An 18359-nucleotide genomic window follows, 5' to 3' on the forward strand; every position below is an offset into this window, starting at 1 on the left:
TTAATTCTGCAAATGCAAATTGAACTGTTTCAGTTCTAAAAACATCGGGGTTATTTATTATATTAGTCTGTGTTTGTTTAAGACAATATAACTCCTGATCATACGTGTGGTAAAAGGACAATCAGTAATAATCTTTTTAAAGTTTCTGAGTTCACATTCAACTCAAAATAGACCCAAAATAGACGTCTCAGTGGTGCCAGTATTATTTAATATTCCAGAGATGGACGAGGGTGTTATTGTATTGAAGAAAATAAATTATCCAAAGAAAATGCTTGAAAAAAAATGTATGTTAAAAACATTAATTATTCTTCAGATAGTTGAAAAAAATAACTATGCTTCAGACTGTTGAAAAATATATATATTATCTTCCACACAAAAAAATATATTGTTGCAAGATGCTTTATAAAATACCTGGTTTTGCAGCTGTAAAAATAGCCATACACAATCCCCAAATCTTTTCTCACTGTGTTGCATATATGAATATTGATAGCGATAAACATCTGTTTCCTCTTAAATTTACCATTGTGTTATAAATAATGGATACCCCAATAGATATTGAGTGAGTGAGTATGGTTATATGAAATATGAGCAATATCACGGCGGGGTACACTAGAAATGGACTTCACACATAGTACCCATCGGGACTCGAACCCGGGTCTTCGGCGTGACGAGCGAACGCGTTAACCACTAGGCTATACGACCACCCCCAATAGATAGTGAGAAAACAAGCTTAAAACATTCCATTTTCCCTACTTCAATTCAATTCATGGTAAGTCAACAATTTTTCATTCATACTGGTCAACTTGTCTCGCGCTTTTGCTATCACCCCAAACTATAGTTAACTTTATATCTCTTCCAATAATCAAGAAATACAATAATTTTCATTTGCATGTAAAAATCAGTATGCCTCTGTATACATGATGAACTCAACAGACGTACGGATATAAAATATGACATTTAAATATATACTTATGTAACGTTAAAAAATATTATATAAACACTTAATTTTGCCTTATGAAATAATTATAATTACTAAATCAAACATAAATTATGTAGAATATTCTCAGATTTTAGTGCCATTTATGGGCGATATTAATATGTTTGTTTGCATACGTTGAAGAGAGAAATGGGCAATAATGAGAACCTCGAAGTACCATATCATACGAACAGTTGACATTTGCACGTGGTGAATGAAAAGTCATCCTTACCTTGTTTTCATCTATATTTCCTGAATTTGGCTTAAAGAAATAACAAAATCCGATGTGTACGGTGAGTGTGCACAACCTGGTGTTGACGCTGAGGTGTTCGTTCATGAATGACCTATATGTACGGTTCCGAGGCCCACTATTCTCTCGCGGAACACTAGTGAATCATGCACAACCCACACTCGTACTCCGACCGCCGATGTTGTGTACTAAGCGTCCTGGTGCATTATGCGGGCATTTATACCCAGATACTTTCACTCCCATCCATCGAGAGCTTTATGTATGTAATTATTGATTTCATACAACAGAATTCTCGAGTTTAATACAATTGTCGCGATTAGAAAAGTGATCAGGAAGTCGCTTGTGCGTAACCTTCACCTTGATATAAAGGTCGGAATGATCAGAGGTCAAAAGCATGAACGGTATTGAACACACCACATACTGTAAAATTACATAAAATTTATACCATGGATGCATGCGAAAAGATATTTGGTGGCTAATTGTCTTTAGATGTAAATATTTTGTTAATTATATCCCCGCACTATATGCAGATCCGTGCATGTAATAATATATATATATGTATGTATGTATGTATGTATATATGTGTACATATTTCCTGTTACATAAACCACAATATGTCGTTCTGTCCTATCTCATTTTGGGCCAGTGCGAGTCGTATGTTAACAATCAGCGAATATTCGTGACTATGATGTTTATCATATGGAAACTGCGGCTATTTAAATCAGGCAGGGTGAAAGAACAAGTTCTGTGAACATATATCACATACCGAGTGCGTGCCTGACCTAGTTACACCAGTGGGGCGGTGAATGTCAGCCGCACTCGGAGTGTGTACTGTATATCCTCAAATAAATCTCGCTCTCTCGGAATTATCCGCGAACAGTCAATAACGACGGCAATTCGCACGATGTGTCGTCAAGATGGCCTGATTCGATCTGTAAGTACAATCGCCGATGGGAGAGGATCACATATTTCATGATATTTTTTTTAAGAATATTAGAGCAAAAAATGACAGACGGAAACTTAATGAATATTTTAATATATTCAACGGGATGGATTATCAACCATTTCATGATATCTTATTTTTTTAATATTAGAACGAAAAATGACAGAAGGAAAATATATTTTAGAAAATATAATGATGATTTTAATAAATCAACCAGAATAATATGTTGCACTTTGAAGGCTTGAGACACGAGCCGTTTGCAACACAAAGTCATAGATAGTTGAATTGTCATGCAGCTTCGTCATTGTAAACGTGTCCGATCACCCGTGGGCGGATAAAGGGGTGGGGATGGGGATGGGGATGGGGGTTGGGGGTAGTGTGTGTGTGTGTGTGTGTGTGTGTGTGTGTGTGTGTGTGTGTGTGTGTGTGCGCGCACCCCTTTTTATTTCGCCCCCCCCCCCCCCCCCCCCCCCCCTTTTCAAAAAAGCTGTATCCGCCCATGTCACCTATAGCGATTCACGCTATAGCGAGGATGACCCCTCTTTTGGTATGCCGGATCCAGAGCCCTGTTAAGTAATATTTCGTACACCTGCAATGTCATTACATGTTTATCTGTTATGCCGGTATTTCAATGTTGAAATTTATTTTTCGTCTCTCTTTTTCTCGCAAAATGTGTGTGTGTATTACTAAAAGCCAAAGCCAGTCCAGGTCAAACTAACCAAGTCTAGTTTTCTTGATTGCAGCATAAGAGTAAAGGATCGTATGAGAAAGTTTAATGATCATTTCAAAGATGAAGTGTTCATCTAGTGAGTCCTGAATGTGGTGGTGTTTGTTTGTTGTCTAACGCCGCACTAATCAATATTTCAGCTATATGACGGCGGTCTGTAAATAATTAAGTCTGGACCAGACAATCCAGTGATCGACATCACGATCATCGGCCTACGCAATGGGATACGATGACATGCATCAACCGAGTCAGCGAGCCTGACCACCCGACCCCTCTCACGGCAAGCATGGGTTGCTGCAGATCAAGTTTAACCCTAATCTTCACTGGTCTGCAAGGATGGTTTGTTTGTTTGTTGTTTAACGCCGCCCAACGCTTAACAAGCAATATTCCCGCTGTATGTAGGCGGTCTGTAAATAATCGAATATGGACCAGACAACCCAGTGATTGACATCATCAGCATCGATCCACGCTTTTGGGATACGAAGACATGCATCAACCAAGTCAGCAAGCCTGACCATCCGATCCCGTTGGTCGCCTCTTACGACAAGCATAGTCGCCTTTTACGACAATCATAGTCGCCTTTTACGACAATCATAGTCGCCTTTTACGACAATCATAGTCGCCTTTTACGACAAGCATAGTCGCCTTTTACGACAAGCATAGTCGCCTTTTACGACAAGCCTAGTCGCCTTTTACTGCAAACATAGTCGCCTTTTACTGCAAACATATGGGTTGCTGAAGACCAAGATCTGTTCTAACCAAGATCTTCAGGGGTGTGCAAGGATGTAATCAGTTTGGAGAATATATTTAGAAGATTGGTAACACATTCAATGGAACCGAGAAGCCAACATGAGGGCGGGACATCGATCCATATATACCAGCGGAACCCGCGTGACCCCCGCACAGTGCGAACATAGGTATAACCTGCGAATAGTGGGCCGATGTTCAGTTAGGCCGCGGCGGTGTACGTGGGTCTGCCTGTATCAAGCTGCACATCAATAATACAAAGTGGGGCATGGGAATGGCCATGTTTCAGTTTTATCTCCCGCGGGTTGCGAGGTGGGTTGATGTTGATGTATGTCAGGCGGGATTCATGACTCAGATTTATCGTCGGAATAGTGGCGTTGCTGCATATTGTTTGTTTGTTTTGTGTTTAACGCTGCACTCTGCAATATTCCAGCTCTGTGACAGCGGTCTGTAAATAATCGAGTCTGGGCCAGACAATCCAGTGATTGAAATCATGAGCATCAATCTACGTATTTGGGATCATGCCATGCATCAAACCAGGTCAGCGAGCCTGACCACCCGATCCCGCTGGTCTTCTCTTAAAACAAGCATGTGGGGTAGCCCAGAGGTTAAAGCGTTCGCTCGGCAAACCGAAGACCCGGGTTCGATTCCCCACAAGGGTAAAATGTGTGAAGCCCATTTCTGGTGTCCCTCCCCCCGCCGTGATATTGCAAGAATATTGCTAAAAGCGGCGTGGTTTGCTGAAGATCAACTCTAACCCGGATCGTCACGGGTCTGCAGCCTCTTGAGCTACAGCTGCACATGCAGGCGTTGACTTATACTGAACAACAAAAGTTCCTGTGACATTGAATAAGATTTAATGCAAAGTTATGGTTTTTTTACCAGTCTGAAACAATTTCGGCTTGCAGCAGATAAAAGACTCCTGTAAGTGTTCAAATGGTTTAATTTGCGATACTGACTTCAGAAAATGCTCGATTTCATAAAAATAATTAACATGCCAAAATGTCAATTTACAAATCAATAGCGTGTGTATCTTCGTCTCATGGAATGGACCAGGCGTCGCACAAAGTCCTATGGGATATCTGTCCATACCTGTTGAAGCATGTTTCGAAGTTCCTGGAGTGTCTGTGGAACACGTGGTTGACGTCGAAGATATGCTCGATTGGTGAGAGATCAGGGGAGAGAGGCGGACAGGGGATGACATTCACGTTGTTTTGTTGAAGAGAATCTTGAACAAGTCGAGCAATATGAGGCCGTGCGTTGTCATGTTGACAGCTAATGCCTGGGCCATGACGACGCAAAAACGGTAGAACAATAGGGCCGATGATCTCGTCGCGGTAGCGCTGTCCATTGAGATTTCCCTCTACCACTATCAAACGGGTCCTCTGTCTTGCTTTAATCCCACCCATACCATAACGCTGCCCCCCCCCCCCCCCCCCCCCCGAACCGATCTTCTTCCTTGACACAATGATTGACGTAACGTTCACCTCGACTTCGATACTCTCGAATCCGTCCATCGCTGTGGCTGAGGTGAAAACGAGACTCGTCAGTGAATAGAACTTGTCCCCACTGCATGGCCGTCCAGCGTAGACGCTGTCTGCACCACTGTAGACGTGCTTGACGGTGGTTTCCTGTCAAAATGGGACTTCTGGCGGGTCTTCTGGCGACGATCCCTGCACATCTGAGGCGACGACATACGGCTTGTGAAGATATTCGTCGAAGGCCAGGGATGCTTCTTGCAGTCACTGTTACTGGCTGGAATCGATTTCGTAGGTGTGTTATTCGAATCCAGTTTTCTTGTCGATTATTGGTTACGCGTGGCCTGCCACTCCGAGGATGGTCTCTGACTGTATTCGTCTGTTGCCAACGTTGCCACAAACACCAAATGGTGTTTCTGTGGATGTTAAATTGTCTTGCAACATCACGTTGACTCGATCCTGCTTCAAACATACCAATGGCTCGCAGACGCTCATTTTCGGACAGGCGTGGCATTTCGTAATGTTGAATAACTGCGTAATTTTGTTGTTTTTTCTGAGTGCTTGTTGTCAGCACGATGCTAAACGATGCATATGGAATCCCGTTAACGCACATGTTTTTATACCCATTCTTGGGTAGTGAAATGCATGGGGCTTGCATAAAAGTCAACTTTTTCATGGAATGCATGCTTTTCTGTTACAGTTGCGTTTTTGTGACTTGATTTCATACATGTACTACAATATTGAAAACCAAACTTTACTTGTTTGAAAAATACACTAAAATATTGGTGTCACAGGAACTTTTGTTGTTGAGTATACATATATATAGTTAGTGATTGTACTATGGCTCTGTTACGATATAGGTCACAGCAGTCGCACGCAATCTGCCGCGAGAAAGGCGAGGCTGTTCACACTAGTTCTTTTGAACCTCAGTATGGCTTACTTTTTATATACACATTCTCAAAAAGTTAAACATGGGCTGAGGTTTATTCGCCATTACTATTTAAACATTTGTACAATAATAGAAAACTATTGTATGAAAAAATCATTGTTCATGAGCGAAACACTACACTACTTTGTTCAAATCCATTTAATAATACCAGATCACCACGCAACAGAACAAAAAGGTGCCAGTTGGAAAGAACATCATTTGGTTTGGTTGCATTTAGAAGTGATACACATAAGGAAGAGAATTTATGGATGTCAACTTCTTTATGATGAGGAACACAACGTTTCGGAGTTTATTCTTACTCCTTCATCAGGATTTCACTCCGAAACGTAGTGTTCCTCATAATAAAGAAGTTGGCATCCATAAATTCTCTTCCTGACATCGCAATAATATCTTCTTGAGAACATCATTTGGTTGCATGCCCACATCCAATACTATGGCATCCTAGAAGGGACATTTTCGCCTTGTCGCCCCCACAAACACAAACAAAAAGAGTCAAAGTTCACCAAAGCCCGATATAATACTGTATGGTTGCGCAAACAAATGCTCAATATTTTGTGGCTGATTGATGCGATTGGATCTTGAAGATGCAATAAAAGTAATATCAACTTTTGGCGTGCTCAGGAACAAGATCACTTGTCACTGCTTCCAGAACCCAGAACCTCTTTGATATGCCTGAGCATACTCATGACCAAATTAGGAAGGTTATCATCCTACAACGTGGTCGTCTAAAAATGATCAACCCCAAAATGAACTAGAATTTGTTCTTTACTAAGAAAGTCTCAAATCCCAAATATACCACTTTTTAAGGGCACTGTGTGTTCATATGACAGTTTGCCCATATTGTCACGAAAATAACTTGGCTATTCTGTACCTTTGTTTATCAGCATATATAAGTAATCTAATCGTGAAAGGACCGCCTCCGTGGTCTAGTGGTAGAACGTCCGCCCGGAGAGCGGAAGGTCCGGGGTCCGATCCCCGACTGCGTCATATCAAAAGACGTTAAAAGATGGTACTTGTTGTCTGGCGCTCGGCATTAAGGGGCTAAAACAAGGACTGGTCGGCTCGGAGTCAGTATACTGTGTCTGAGTGGGGTATTCATGTTAAACTGCGGCATGGTATCTCAGTGAGCTAGCACTATAAATCGGCATCAGTCCGGACTAGTACAAGCAGCCAAACAAACACACACATGTACATGCACGTCGCTATGTAAGTGCAATAATTTTGGACGCGACGTTAAACCCTATGTCACCTCACATCAGCTAGTCGTTAAAGCGTTAGCTCGTCTCACTACTATCATATATAGGAAACAGGGCAGAACTGTTGCTTAAGCGAACTTGTTTTCTTTGAACTCTTTGAACTGAGTAGGACGGCATTCCCCATCGACTCAGGTCAGTGGGTGACTGACAGCTGGTGATACCGAATGGCTCCTGCTGGGCTATCAGATGACACAATTTTTAAAGATGCATTAAAATTACTGAAAGCTTACTTATAAACACAGAAACTATACATTTTATTATCCCTTTGTCAAGTCGCTGTAACCGTTTCAAAATAATACAGGTTTAAAGATACAAATTTAATAATACGAACTAAATTTAAATTTGTGCATGTTGTAATATCCTACAGAATTAAGAATTGTATTAACAATGACAATGTTAGAAATAATCACCATAAACTATATACCTCTCTCTGTTTATTATAAGATAATTATCAAACCCTTATTTGTAATGAAGGTATAATAATGTAATCAAATTACAATCATATTGCTAATCCTAAACTGAAGAAGTCCTCATATACATTCAATGATGAAACCTTTTAACTTTTTAACAAGCTATCATATCCTTATCAATATTGTTCAACCTATTCAGAAAACAATGGCGTACACCAAGTACATCACAATAGTCTTTGAAAGCCATTTAGAAGTGATACACATATGGAAGAGAATTTATGGATGTCAACCTCTTCATGATGAGGAAGACAATGTTTTATTATGTGTTCCTCATAATAAAGAAGTTGGCATCTATAAAGTCTCTTCCTGACATCACACTAATATCTGCTCGGGATGCTATGCACAAACAAAAGTGGAACACTTGTCACTACTTCAAGTAGAGAGAAAATCCATCTACTTGATACGTAATATTGTCACATTGGCAAGCACATTCCCATTCAATGCATGGACCTGTTGCTCTTTCAAGTTCTATTTCCTGAAACCTTCCTGTTTTTCATAGAAGTTAGATTAACAGGTCAAGTTACGTTTTTGAAGATTTCAATCGAACTTCCGTCAACCAATGCTACATCATTGAATTCTAAGTCTACAGACTTGGTGTCTTCGTTTGCTGTAAGTTTTTACAGTTCAAAGGCATGGCTAATCGCATTAATTTCCGAGACATCCTAGGCCAGCGGTCTATACTCGCATTCATTAGGGGATATATTTTATGATTAACAGTATTTGTGAAAAATACCTAATGTAGGATCAACCGCATGGGGGGGGGGGGGGGGGGGGGGTAAGAGCTGGAGGGGTCGTTGTCATCACGGTTACTCCAGATATGTACCCCAGGTAGGCTTCAGTACTTCAGCGGGATTAGAGGGAATTATGAGCATAGAATTGCAAAGTATTTTATGACATTTATACAAGAATAAACGAGAAACCTTGATTTATTTTTATAGTGTCCCCCTAATGATAGGATTAAACTGATATATTAAGATGACATAAAACTTATTTATATTTGTTGATTACATATATTTGCAACATGTTATATTTTTTATATATTTAAAGCCACATCAAGGATACTCATTCTCAGCATGCTAGCCACAATATAACTCGACAGTTGGGACCTTCCCTTCGCTCATCGGTTAGTGAGTGAGTGAGTTGGGTTTAACGCCGCTTTTAACGGTGGGAGGAAAGCCCGAAGTGATGCAGGTCTCGGACGTTTACCACCTCGGTGAAAGCCACGAGCACGGGTATTGTGCTGACAAACCTAGAAACATAATTAGGGCGAACCGGGATTCGAACCCAAAATCATAGGTTTCTGGCGTGCCCAAGGGACGCAACTCTGCACAGCGAATTGCGGCGCCTTAGACGACTGGGCCACCCGTGCCTCCTTCATCAGTTAACAGTAACCGGCTTATTGTGGGACCAGGCTTGACTCAGGATGGTTGGAGAACTGCAGAGGGGTGAGGCGGTAAGCTGATGGTGGTACAGACAGAAAAGAGAGATCATTTTACAATTGCAAACCCTTATTCCCCAAAGTAGCACCGAAAACTAAGGTTCGACTCCCACATATATTTCCGGTATCCTCCGTTTTGAGTTTGCTGGAATAATTCTAAAAGCGGTGTAATTAATCACTCTCACGCCCCTATAGCAACTGGTAAAACATTTGATGTTCTAAGACAAACGCATATCGTTCTCACTTGGTTGGTGCTATTACAGTCTAAAACATGGTAGTTTTATAACCGTAAGTCGGTCAAAGAAGGGAACATATGTAACGATATATGTTAATAATATCTGACCAGTCACAGCACTGTACCATGGGCTGATGGCCTAGTTATAACTATAGTATACGGGATAGAAATAGCACAAAGTGATATCGATTTCCATGTCGCTATACGAAGAAGCCTTCCGCCCATCATATTCAGCCCAGGGAACAGAAATATCAGAAATTTAGACCCGATTCATTAAGGAGGGTTACTGATATTGATAGTCAAAACCTGGTTTGGCCTGGTTTGGTTCCTTATAAATATGGTAAATCTTGCTATGAATATTGATCGTGGAATTTGTTTTGTTTCAGTCATATAAAAATGCCTTGGATTAGTTATATTGTCAAAGCGATCTCTACCGTTGGTGGTCTTACAAAAAACACCTTCTCATTTTTGACGCCCAGCCCAATATTTTTCTGCTAACCTCATATGACACCTTATACGGCAACTGAAGACACCATAACTATTGCTATCCCGACATTTCATCTTCTAGTTGGGAGTAAACCCTAAAGTAACACAGGCCTTAGACATTTATCGCTTTGGTGAAACCCACGAGGACGGATATGGTGCTGACAAACCAAAAAAACAGGACGAAATTGACTGGCTGGCCCGCGCGTGCCACGTACGTGAATCCACGCCTAAGCCCGGGTTGTGTTCAATGTTTCCAACTTGGGTTTCTTTGAGATTCGCATGTGTCCTAGTTATCATGACAATGTGGCCCATTGCCCCCTCTGTGAGGCAGTGTGTCATCATTTAATAATTCTATCAACGTGTAAACGAGGCCCTCAGTACTCAGACACAATGGCAGTATACACATCGGAATAATACAAGCTTTACTATGCACTCGTTCATATCAGTGGAACGATACGACGACTAATGGTCCATAATTATTCTTTACACTCAAGTTCACCCGCACCACGGCAGTAACGCATGTTCGTTGTGTATGGAGAGTGTTCTTATCGGTGATTGGTCCAGTTTCAACCAATCATATTTTCTGGATGGTTATACAACGGCAAGGTTGGATAACACATATGTCCAAACTTCAAAGGCAGATAGGCCTGGTTATTCGGGCACACATTCATAAAGGGAGCTAACATGATTTCATATTCTGTGTAAACAGTACTGCAATGTCATCGTTGTCCATCATTATAGTCCGACCAGCGGGCCCTCATACAGCTACAGCTAGTAATGAGGCCCGTGAAGATCCGGGTTAGAATAGGCCTTCAGCAGACCATGCTTGACGTGAAAGGTGACTATGCTGCTCGTAAGAGGTGACTAACGGGATCGGGTGGTAAGACTCGCTGACTTGGATGTCAGCGATCCCAATTGTGTGTGGATCGAACCTCATGATATCAATCATTGGATTGTCTGGTCCAGACTCGATTATTTACAGACCGCTGACATATAGCTTGAATATTACTTAGTGCGGCGTTAAATAAGAAATACTCAAACAAACAGTTAGTTATGAGAGAACAGAAAAACTCGTTGTCATTTACTTGTCACTAGTTACAAAAGCAAAGGTACTTTTTTAAATTGTTTGGCACAAAGCTGTGTACAAATGTTATGGTGTCACATGCCGACCCACACGACTTATGAAGCAAGTTAATGCAGTAAAGTGAGTGAGTGAGTACGGTTTTACGCCGCTTTTAGCAATATTCCAGCAATATCACGGCGGGGGACACCAGAAATGGGCTTAACACATTGGTACCCATGTCGGGAATCGAACCCGGGTCTTCGGCGTGACGAGCGAACGCTTTAACCACTAGGCTACCCGACTGCCCCTTATGCAGTAAAGCAGTAGAGAAGAAGTATGTAAACGACATTTGTTATTTCATAATACACGACATATGATTCAAAATAATTCCATTAAGTACAAAGGTACCGGTAGTTAATGATTAAAAGAAGCCAAACGTGAACAATTTCACAATTCCATCCCACGTAGAAGAAAGCCTTCGTTTGTTCACATTTAAAGGAGTTTGCATGCTATAGTTAAGCTTGTCAGAATTGATTAAAATAGTTTTCGCATTTGCTTAAATTCGTGTATCATAATTGTTGTTTGGTAACATTATTGATAATCCCTTATCTATACAAAAATGCACAGAGCTGTACAAACTAGACATTGTTTGGAATGACGTAAAAACGCAATTCAGTCAGCTCTACCGGTCATTCGCTGTTTCTAAGTCAAGGTCACAAGCAGTCTGGGACAGCAGTGATCAATCGTATGACTCGTTTCTTATCGTTAAGTGTTGAGCGTAATATAGCATGTGTTTCATTGGGGGGCATTCGTCACCACTCGCCTCTTTCCGTTATTCAGCTTGTCTCGGAATAACACGAGTTGGTCACGAATGGTGATTGGGGGGTTGGGGAACGGAAAAGGTCGCTGATAACGTCATTAGCCAATATTTCAGGCAAGGCATGCCTATCTCTGTTTACACGCACGTGCGTGGGTGAACGACCTAATACTGGGTCTGGGTCACCATGGCCCAAAGATGACACATCACTATATCATGTGGGTAATTTGATCCCATCCCTAATTCCTCAGCAGTTCTCCACAATGGAACAACAAGACGATTATTATGTCTGTACTTACAGGCAGCGAATTACAATGAATGAGTGAGTTTGGTTTTACGCCGCCTCTACCAATATTCCCCGCAATATCTTGGGGGGGGGGGGGGGGGGGGGGGCCGAAATCTGGGTAACTGAGCTGGATCTTTGGCCTGCTTTAAACACACGCAGTAAACACACGGCTACCCCAACTCTCCGAGCTATAGGCAACGCTGGCTGGAAGATCAGAGGCGTTCAAGGTCTTCACGGCAGGAGGAAAGTTCATACATATATACTAATAAATATATATATATTTATTGGTACATATATAATCATATAGTTATAGATATGTAAAACAGTACACGGATAATATGTAATATGTCCCTACCTCACTTTGTAACATCTGTCCACAGTACAGTGTAATATGTATCTACCACACTTTATAACTACTCTCTACAGTATAGTGTAATATGTATTTACTTAAGTAAGGATAAGAATTTATGGATGAACAACTTCTTTATTACAATTAAGAGCGACGTTTCGGTGTAGGTTCTAACACCGCTTGATAACGGTGTTAGAACCTACACCGAAACGTCGCTCTTAATTGTAATAAAGAAGTTGTTCATCCATAAAGTCTTATCCTTACTTGGTACTCCAACTTCTCAATGCCTATCAAAGAAGTTATGTATCTACCTCACTTTGTAATATCTCTCCACGGTGTAATATGTCTCTTCCTCACTTTGTAACATCTCTCTAAGGTACAGTGTAATATGTATCTACCTCACTTTGTAACATCTCTCTACAGTACAGTGTAATATGTATCTACCTCACTTTGTAACATCTCTTTACAGTACAGTGTAATATGTATCTACCTCACTTTGTAACATCTCTCTACAGTACAGTGTAATATGTATCTACCTCACTTTGTAACATCTCTCTACAGTACAGTGTAATATGTATCTACCTCACTTTGTAACATCTCTCTACAGTACAGTGTAACATCTCTCTACAGTACAGTGTAATATGTATCTACCTCTCTTTGTAATATCTCTCCATGGTGTAATATGTATCTACCTCACTTTGTAACATCTCTCTACAGTACAGTGTAATATGTATCTACCTCACTTTGTAACATCTCTCTACAGTACAGTGTAATATGTATCTACCTCTCTTTGTAATATCTCTCCACGGTGTAATATGTCTCTTCCTCACTTTGTAACATCTCTCTAAGGTACAGTGTAATATGTATCTACCTCACTTTGTAACATCTCTCTACAGTACAGTGTAATATGTATCTGCCTCACTTTGTAACATCTCTTTACAGTACAGTGTAATATGTATCTACCTCACTTTGTAACATCTCTCTACAGTACAGTGTAATATGTATCTACCTCACTTTGTAACATCTCTCTACAGTACAGTGTAATATGTATCTACCTCACTTTGTAACATCTCTCTACAGTACAGTGTAATATGTATCTACCTCACTTTGTAACATCTCTCTACAGTACAGTGTAACATCTCTCTACAGTACAGTGTAATATGTATCTACCTCTCTTTGTAATATCTCTCCATGGTGTAATATGTATCTACCTCACTTTGTAACATCTCTCTACAGTACAGTGTAACATCTCTCTACAGTACAGTGTAACATCTCTCTACAGTACAGTGTAACATCTCTCTACAGTACAGTGTAACATCTCTCTACAGTACAGTGTAATATGTATCTACCTCATTTTGTAACATCTTTCTACAGTACAGCGTAACATCTCTCTACAGTACAGTGCAATATGTACCTACCTCTCTTTGTAACATCTCTCTGCAGTACAGTGTAACATCTCTCTACAGTACAGTGTAACATCTCTCTACAGTACAGTGTAACATCTCTCTACAGTACAGTGTAACATCTCTCTACAGTACAATGTAACATCTCTCTACAGTACAGTGTAACATCTCTCTGCAGTACAGTGTAACATCTCTCTACAGTACAGTGTAACATCTCTCTGCAGTACAGTGTAACATCTCTCTACAGTACAGTGTAACATCTCTCTACAGTACAGTGTAACATCTCTCTACAGTACAGTGTAACATCTCTCTACAGTACAATGTAACATCTCTCTACAGTACAGTGTAACATCTCTCTACAGTACAGTGTAACATCTCTCTACAGTACAGTGTAACATCTCTCTACAGTACAGTGTAACATCTCTCTACAGTACAATGTAACATCTCTCTACAGTACAGTGTAACATCTCTCTACAGTACAGTGTAACATCTCTCTGCAGTACAGTGTAACATCTCTCTACAGTACAGTGTAACATCTCTCTACAGTACAGTGTAACATCTCTCTACAGTACAGTGTAACATCTCTCTACAGTACAGTGTAACATCTCTCTACAGTACAGTGTAACATCTCTCTACAGTACAATGTAACATCTCTCTACAGTACAATGTAACATCTCTCTACAGTACAGTGTAACATCTCTCTACAGTACAGTGTAACATCTCTCTACAGTACAGTGTAACATCTCTCTACAGTACAGTGTAACATCTCTCTACAGTACAGTGTAACATCTCTCTGCAGTACAGTGTAACATCTCTCTACAGTACAGTGTAACATCTCTCTACAGTACAGTGTAACATCTCTCTACAGTACAGTGTAACATCTCTCTACAGTACAGTGTAACATCTCTCTACAGTACAGTGTAACATCTCTCTACAGTACAGTGTAACATCTCTCTACAGTACAATGTAACATCTCTCTACAGTACAGTGTAACATCTCTCTACAGTACAGTGCAATATGTATCTACCTCTCTTTGTAACATCTCTCTTACAGTACAGTGTAACATCTCTCTACAGTACAGTGCAATATGTATCTACTTCTTTTTGTAATAGAGTGAGTGTGTGTGTATGTGTGTGTGAGTGTGTGTGCGTGCGTGCGTGCGTGCTTTTTACAACCATACCAGTGCCCAAAATGACTAACCGCCTGAGACCTGCATCACTTCAGGCTCTCGTCACACAATAAGCTGAAAGAGTTTGGCATTTGGTAAAATTGGAGTCATTTTACACATTTACTGTATCATATTTTTTAAAAATAATGCCCCATCCCCTGTGTTTAAAAACTCATATCAATTCTACTCTGTTATCCAAATCTGCTGGTTTTTCTTAAATATTTTTCTACTATACGAGAGTGTAAATAATGTGTATTTGAACATATCATATATATGTTAGAACATTTTCATTTCACGATGTGGCTGTTGTTATTGTTGTTGTGTTTTGCTAGTATATCATTTTCAACATGAAATCTACTACATGACGGTCTACATGAAATACATTACATAATACCATGGCGATATGCTACATAATACCATTGGCATATTCTGCGAAATACCATTGTGATATGCTACGTAATACCATTGGCATATACTACAATACATAATAGAATTGTCATATACAACATAAAACCATTGGCATACACTACATAATATCATTAATACAACATAATACCATTGGCATATACTACGAAATACCGTTGCCATATACAGCATATATACCATTGGCATATACTACATAATACCGTTGCCATATACAACATAATACCAGTGGCATATTCTACAAAATACCGTTGTCATATACAACATAATACATAACATTGGCATATACTACATAATACCATTGCTACAAAATACCATTAATTAAACCTGGTATTGTTGTCTATTAATTCTACTCAATTGTTCGTATATGAGCAATGCAATTGTTTTATAATAAACATTTATGATCGCTAATACCAGGTGTCATCTCTTATTTACAGTAATACATTTAAGTAATTTTCATGACTAGTTACCTTTGACGCCCTATGGAATCTCTTTCGGAAAATATAACCTAGACTGATTATTCACTGGGGTTGACGTTTGAAATCTCCTTACGTTTATATCATGTAAGGCTGGTGTGTCATATAAAAATATTGATTGGATCAATCAATCTGGATCAATAACCTGTATATACATGCGTAGGTGTGCTTGTCCAGATACACTTGTGTAGGTCACTAGGACACCGCGTTCATTACATTTTCATTAAACTGACTGTCCAGCTCCTACAAGACTCTTACTGTTATAGACTCAGTTGCAGGTTTTTTGGCTAACGCGACCCCAAAACACGGGTTTCTCGTTCACGTGACAGAAACATGCACGAGTTAAAAGTACATAGCAACCGCTACTGATATTAATACGATCGCGAGAAAACTACAACAAAAATTATCAGAAACTAGTAAACTGTTGCCTATCGAATGCACTTGACGAATGGTACGTCCGACGGTCTTATCGAGAGTTCCACACCAGCGGCCAGGTGAGAATGACTTTGCTTTGAGTCGATATGTACACAATACACGGCTGTCTATATATAGCATGACACACGCGCTGCGGTTGCGGTGTGGAGGGTACGTCTGTCCTGAAACTAGGTCAGATTTGTTGGTGCTTATGTAAGCGGCGTACCGTAGTTAATCGGTTAAATGTTCCTATGGTCGTATAATTAAGAAAATATCACTATTTTTGTTCTCACAGCTGGTCTCATAATTCATCATATATATACAATCCTCGATGAAACACAAACTGAACTCATTTATCATGTCAAGCATGGGCGGATACAGCTTTTTTGAAAAGTGGGGTGCACAATTAAGATCTATCGCCCCCTGGACACGCCAGAAACCTATGATTGTGGGTTCGAATCCCGGTTCGCCCCGATTATGTTTCTAGGTTTGTCAGCACCATACCCGTGCTCGTGGGGTTCACCGAAGTGGTAAACGTCTGAGACCTGCATCACTTCAGGCTTTTCTCCCACATTAAGCTGACACGCCGTGATATAACTGGAATACTGTTAATAGCGGCGTTAAACCCAACTCATTCACTCAATTCACTGGTTCTATAAATGATGGTTATGTTTCCGTTAATACTTCAGAATAGTTTTATCTTGGCGATGTAGAAGAAGTTCAATTCGGTACACGACACAGGAAATCCAATATTACACAACTCCTCTAGTGCTAAAGGGGCGGTCGGGTAGCCTAGTGGTTAAAGCGTTTGCTCGTCACGCCGAAGACCCGGGTTCGATTTCTGGTGTCCCCCGCCGTGATATTGCTGGAATATTGCTAATAGCGGCGTAAAACCATACTCACTCACTCACTCACTCACTCACTCTAGTGCTAAATAGAGGAAGTTATCACACAGTTTCTTTTCAAAGAGCACATCACACACACACAAAACAATAAAGACACAAACTTGGGTTCCTCTGCTTAGTTCTACATAAGGCTAAACTACATTCATCGATCCGTGTTAGAATTGATCACATTGTTTAGTGACCCGTAGAGAACTAGCGTAGAATAGGTCTTCAGCAACCCATGCTTCCCGTAAAAGGCGACTATGCTTGTCGTAAGAGGCGACTAACGGGATCAGGCGGTCAGGCTCGCTGACTTGGTTGATGCAAGTCATCGTTTCCCAAATGCGTAGATCAATGTTCACGATATCAATAGCTGGATTGTCTGGTCCAGATTGATTTATTAACACATCGCTGTCTTACAGCTGGAATAGTGCGGCGTTAAACAACGAACAAATATTCAGCCCCTTGCCTTGAGACCCAGGGGTCCGCATTCTCAATGACCAGAGCATAAATTTGCATTTCTCTGGTAATTGCTGTCTGGTAATTGTTGGCCATTATCTACAATCATCGGTACACATAGTCACACCGGAAACGTAATCATATCTAACCCCACTTATTCACATCAGCAGCCCACTGATACAGGAGGGCACGGACGGCCCAGTCGTATCAGGCGCCGCAATTCGCAACCCAGAGTTGCTTCCCTTCGTACTAGAAACATCAAGCTCCTTCCCAGCGCGTGACACCTTCGTTACACTCTCGGTAACATCGCTGCCACCAGTGTGGGCGCGGCCATTACAAGAATCTTGAAATTTGCCCACCGAGTCCAAATGTAGTAACGTTCATACTTTTGTTTATGTCTTTCGGAATGCCATCATATTTCATTTTGACTGACCATGTTTTCCAGATGGATTTACTTTGTTGTTGTGATAATCAGATTGGTTCGAGATTGCAGAATAACGGAAAACCAACCAACGTCTCCCTGACATTCTTAATATATCAATTACATGATGGTTTTAATGAAATAGAAATTCAAATTGACAAGCAAAGAACAGTAATTTAGCAACGGTAAGTGTATTCGGCGTCACGACAGTCGTCACTTGTTTGTAAACATAACGGTCATT

At 40.5% G+C, this 18359-nt stretch overlaps 1 protein-coding gene across 2 annotated transcripts in view; it reads right to left on the reverse strand.

The window, feature by feature from the left end:
• LOC139442498 (uncharacterized) overlaps positions 1 to 15972 on the reverse strand; it is a 36362-nt gene extending 20390 nt beyond the window's left edge. Inside the window, exon 1 of one of the 2 annotated variants that reach the window (XM_071223311.1) lies at positions 15935 to 15972. The gene's annotated coding sequence lies outside the window, so the exon portion shown is untranslated. Of the gene's footprint in view, positions 1 to 1208; positions 1494 to 15934 lie in introns of those variants that run through there. The other variant, XM_071223310.1, reaches the window with a different exon arrangement.
• Between the last annotated feature and the right edge of the window lie 2387 nt (positions 15973 to 18359).

Source organism: Haliotis cracherodii, unplaced genomic scaffold (genome assembly GCF_022045235.1).
Source record: "Haliotis cracherodii isolate W230 unplaced genomic scaffold, xgHalCrac1.p SCAF_5, whole genome shotgun sequence".
Taxonomy (NCBI): Eukaryota; Metazoa; Mollusca; class Gastropoda; order Lepetellida; family Haliotidae; genus Haliotis; species Haliotis cracherodii.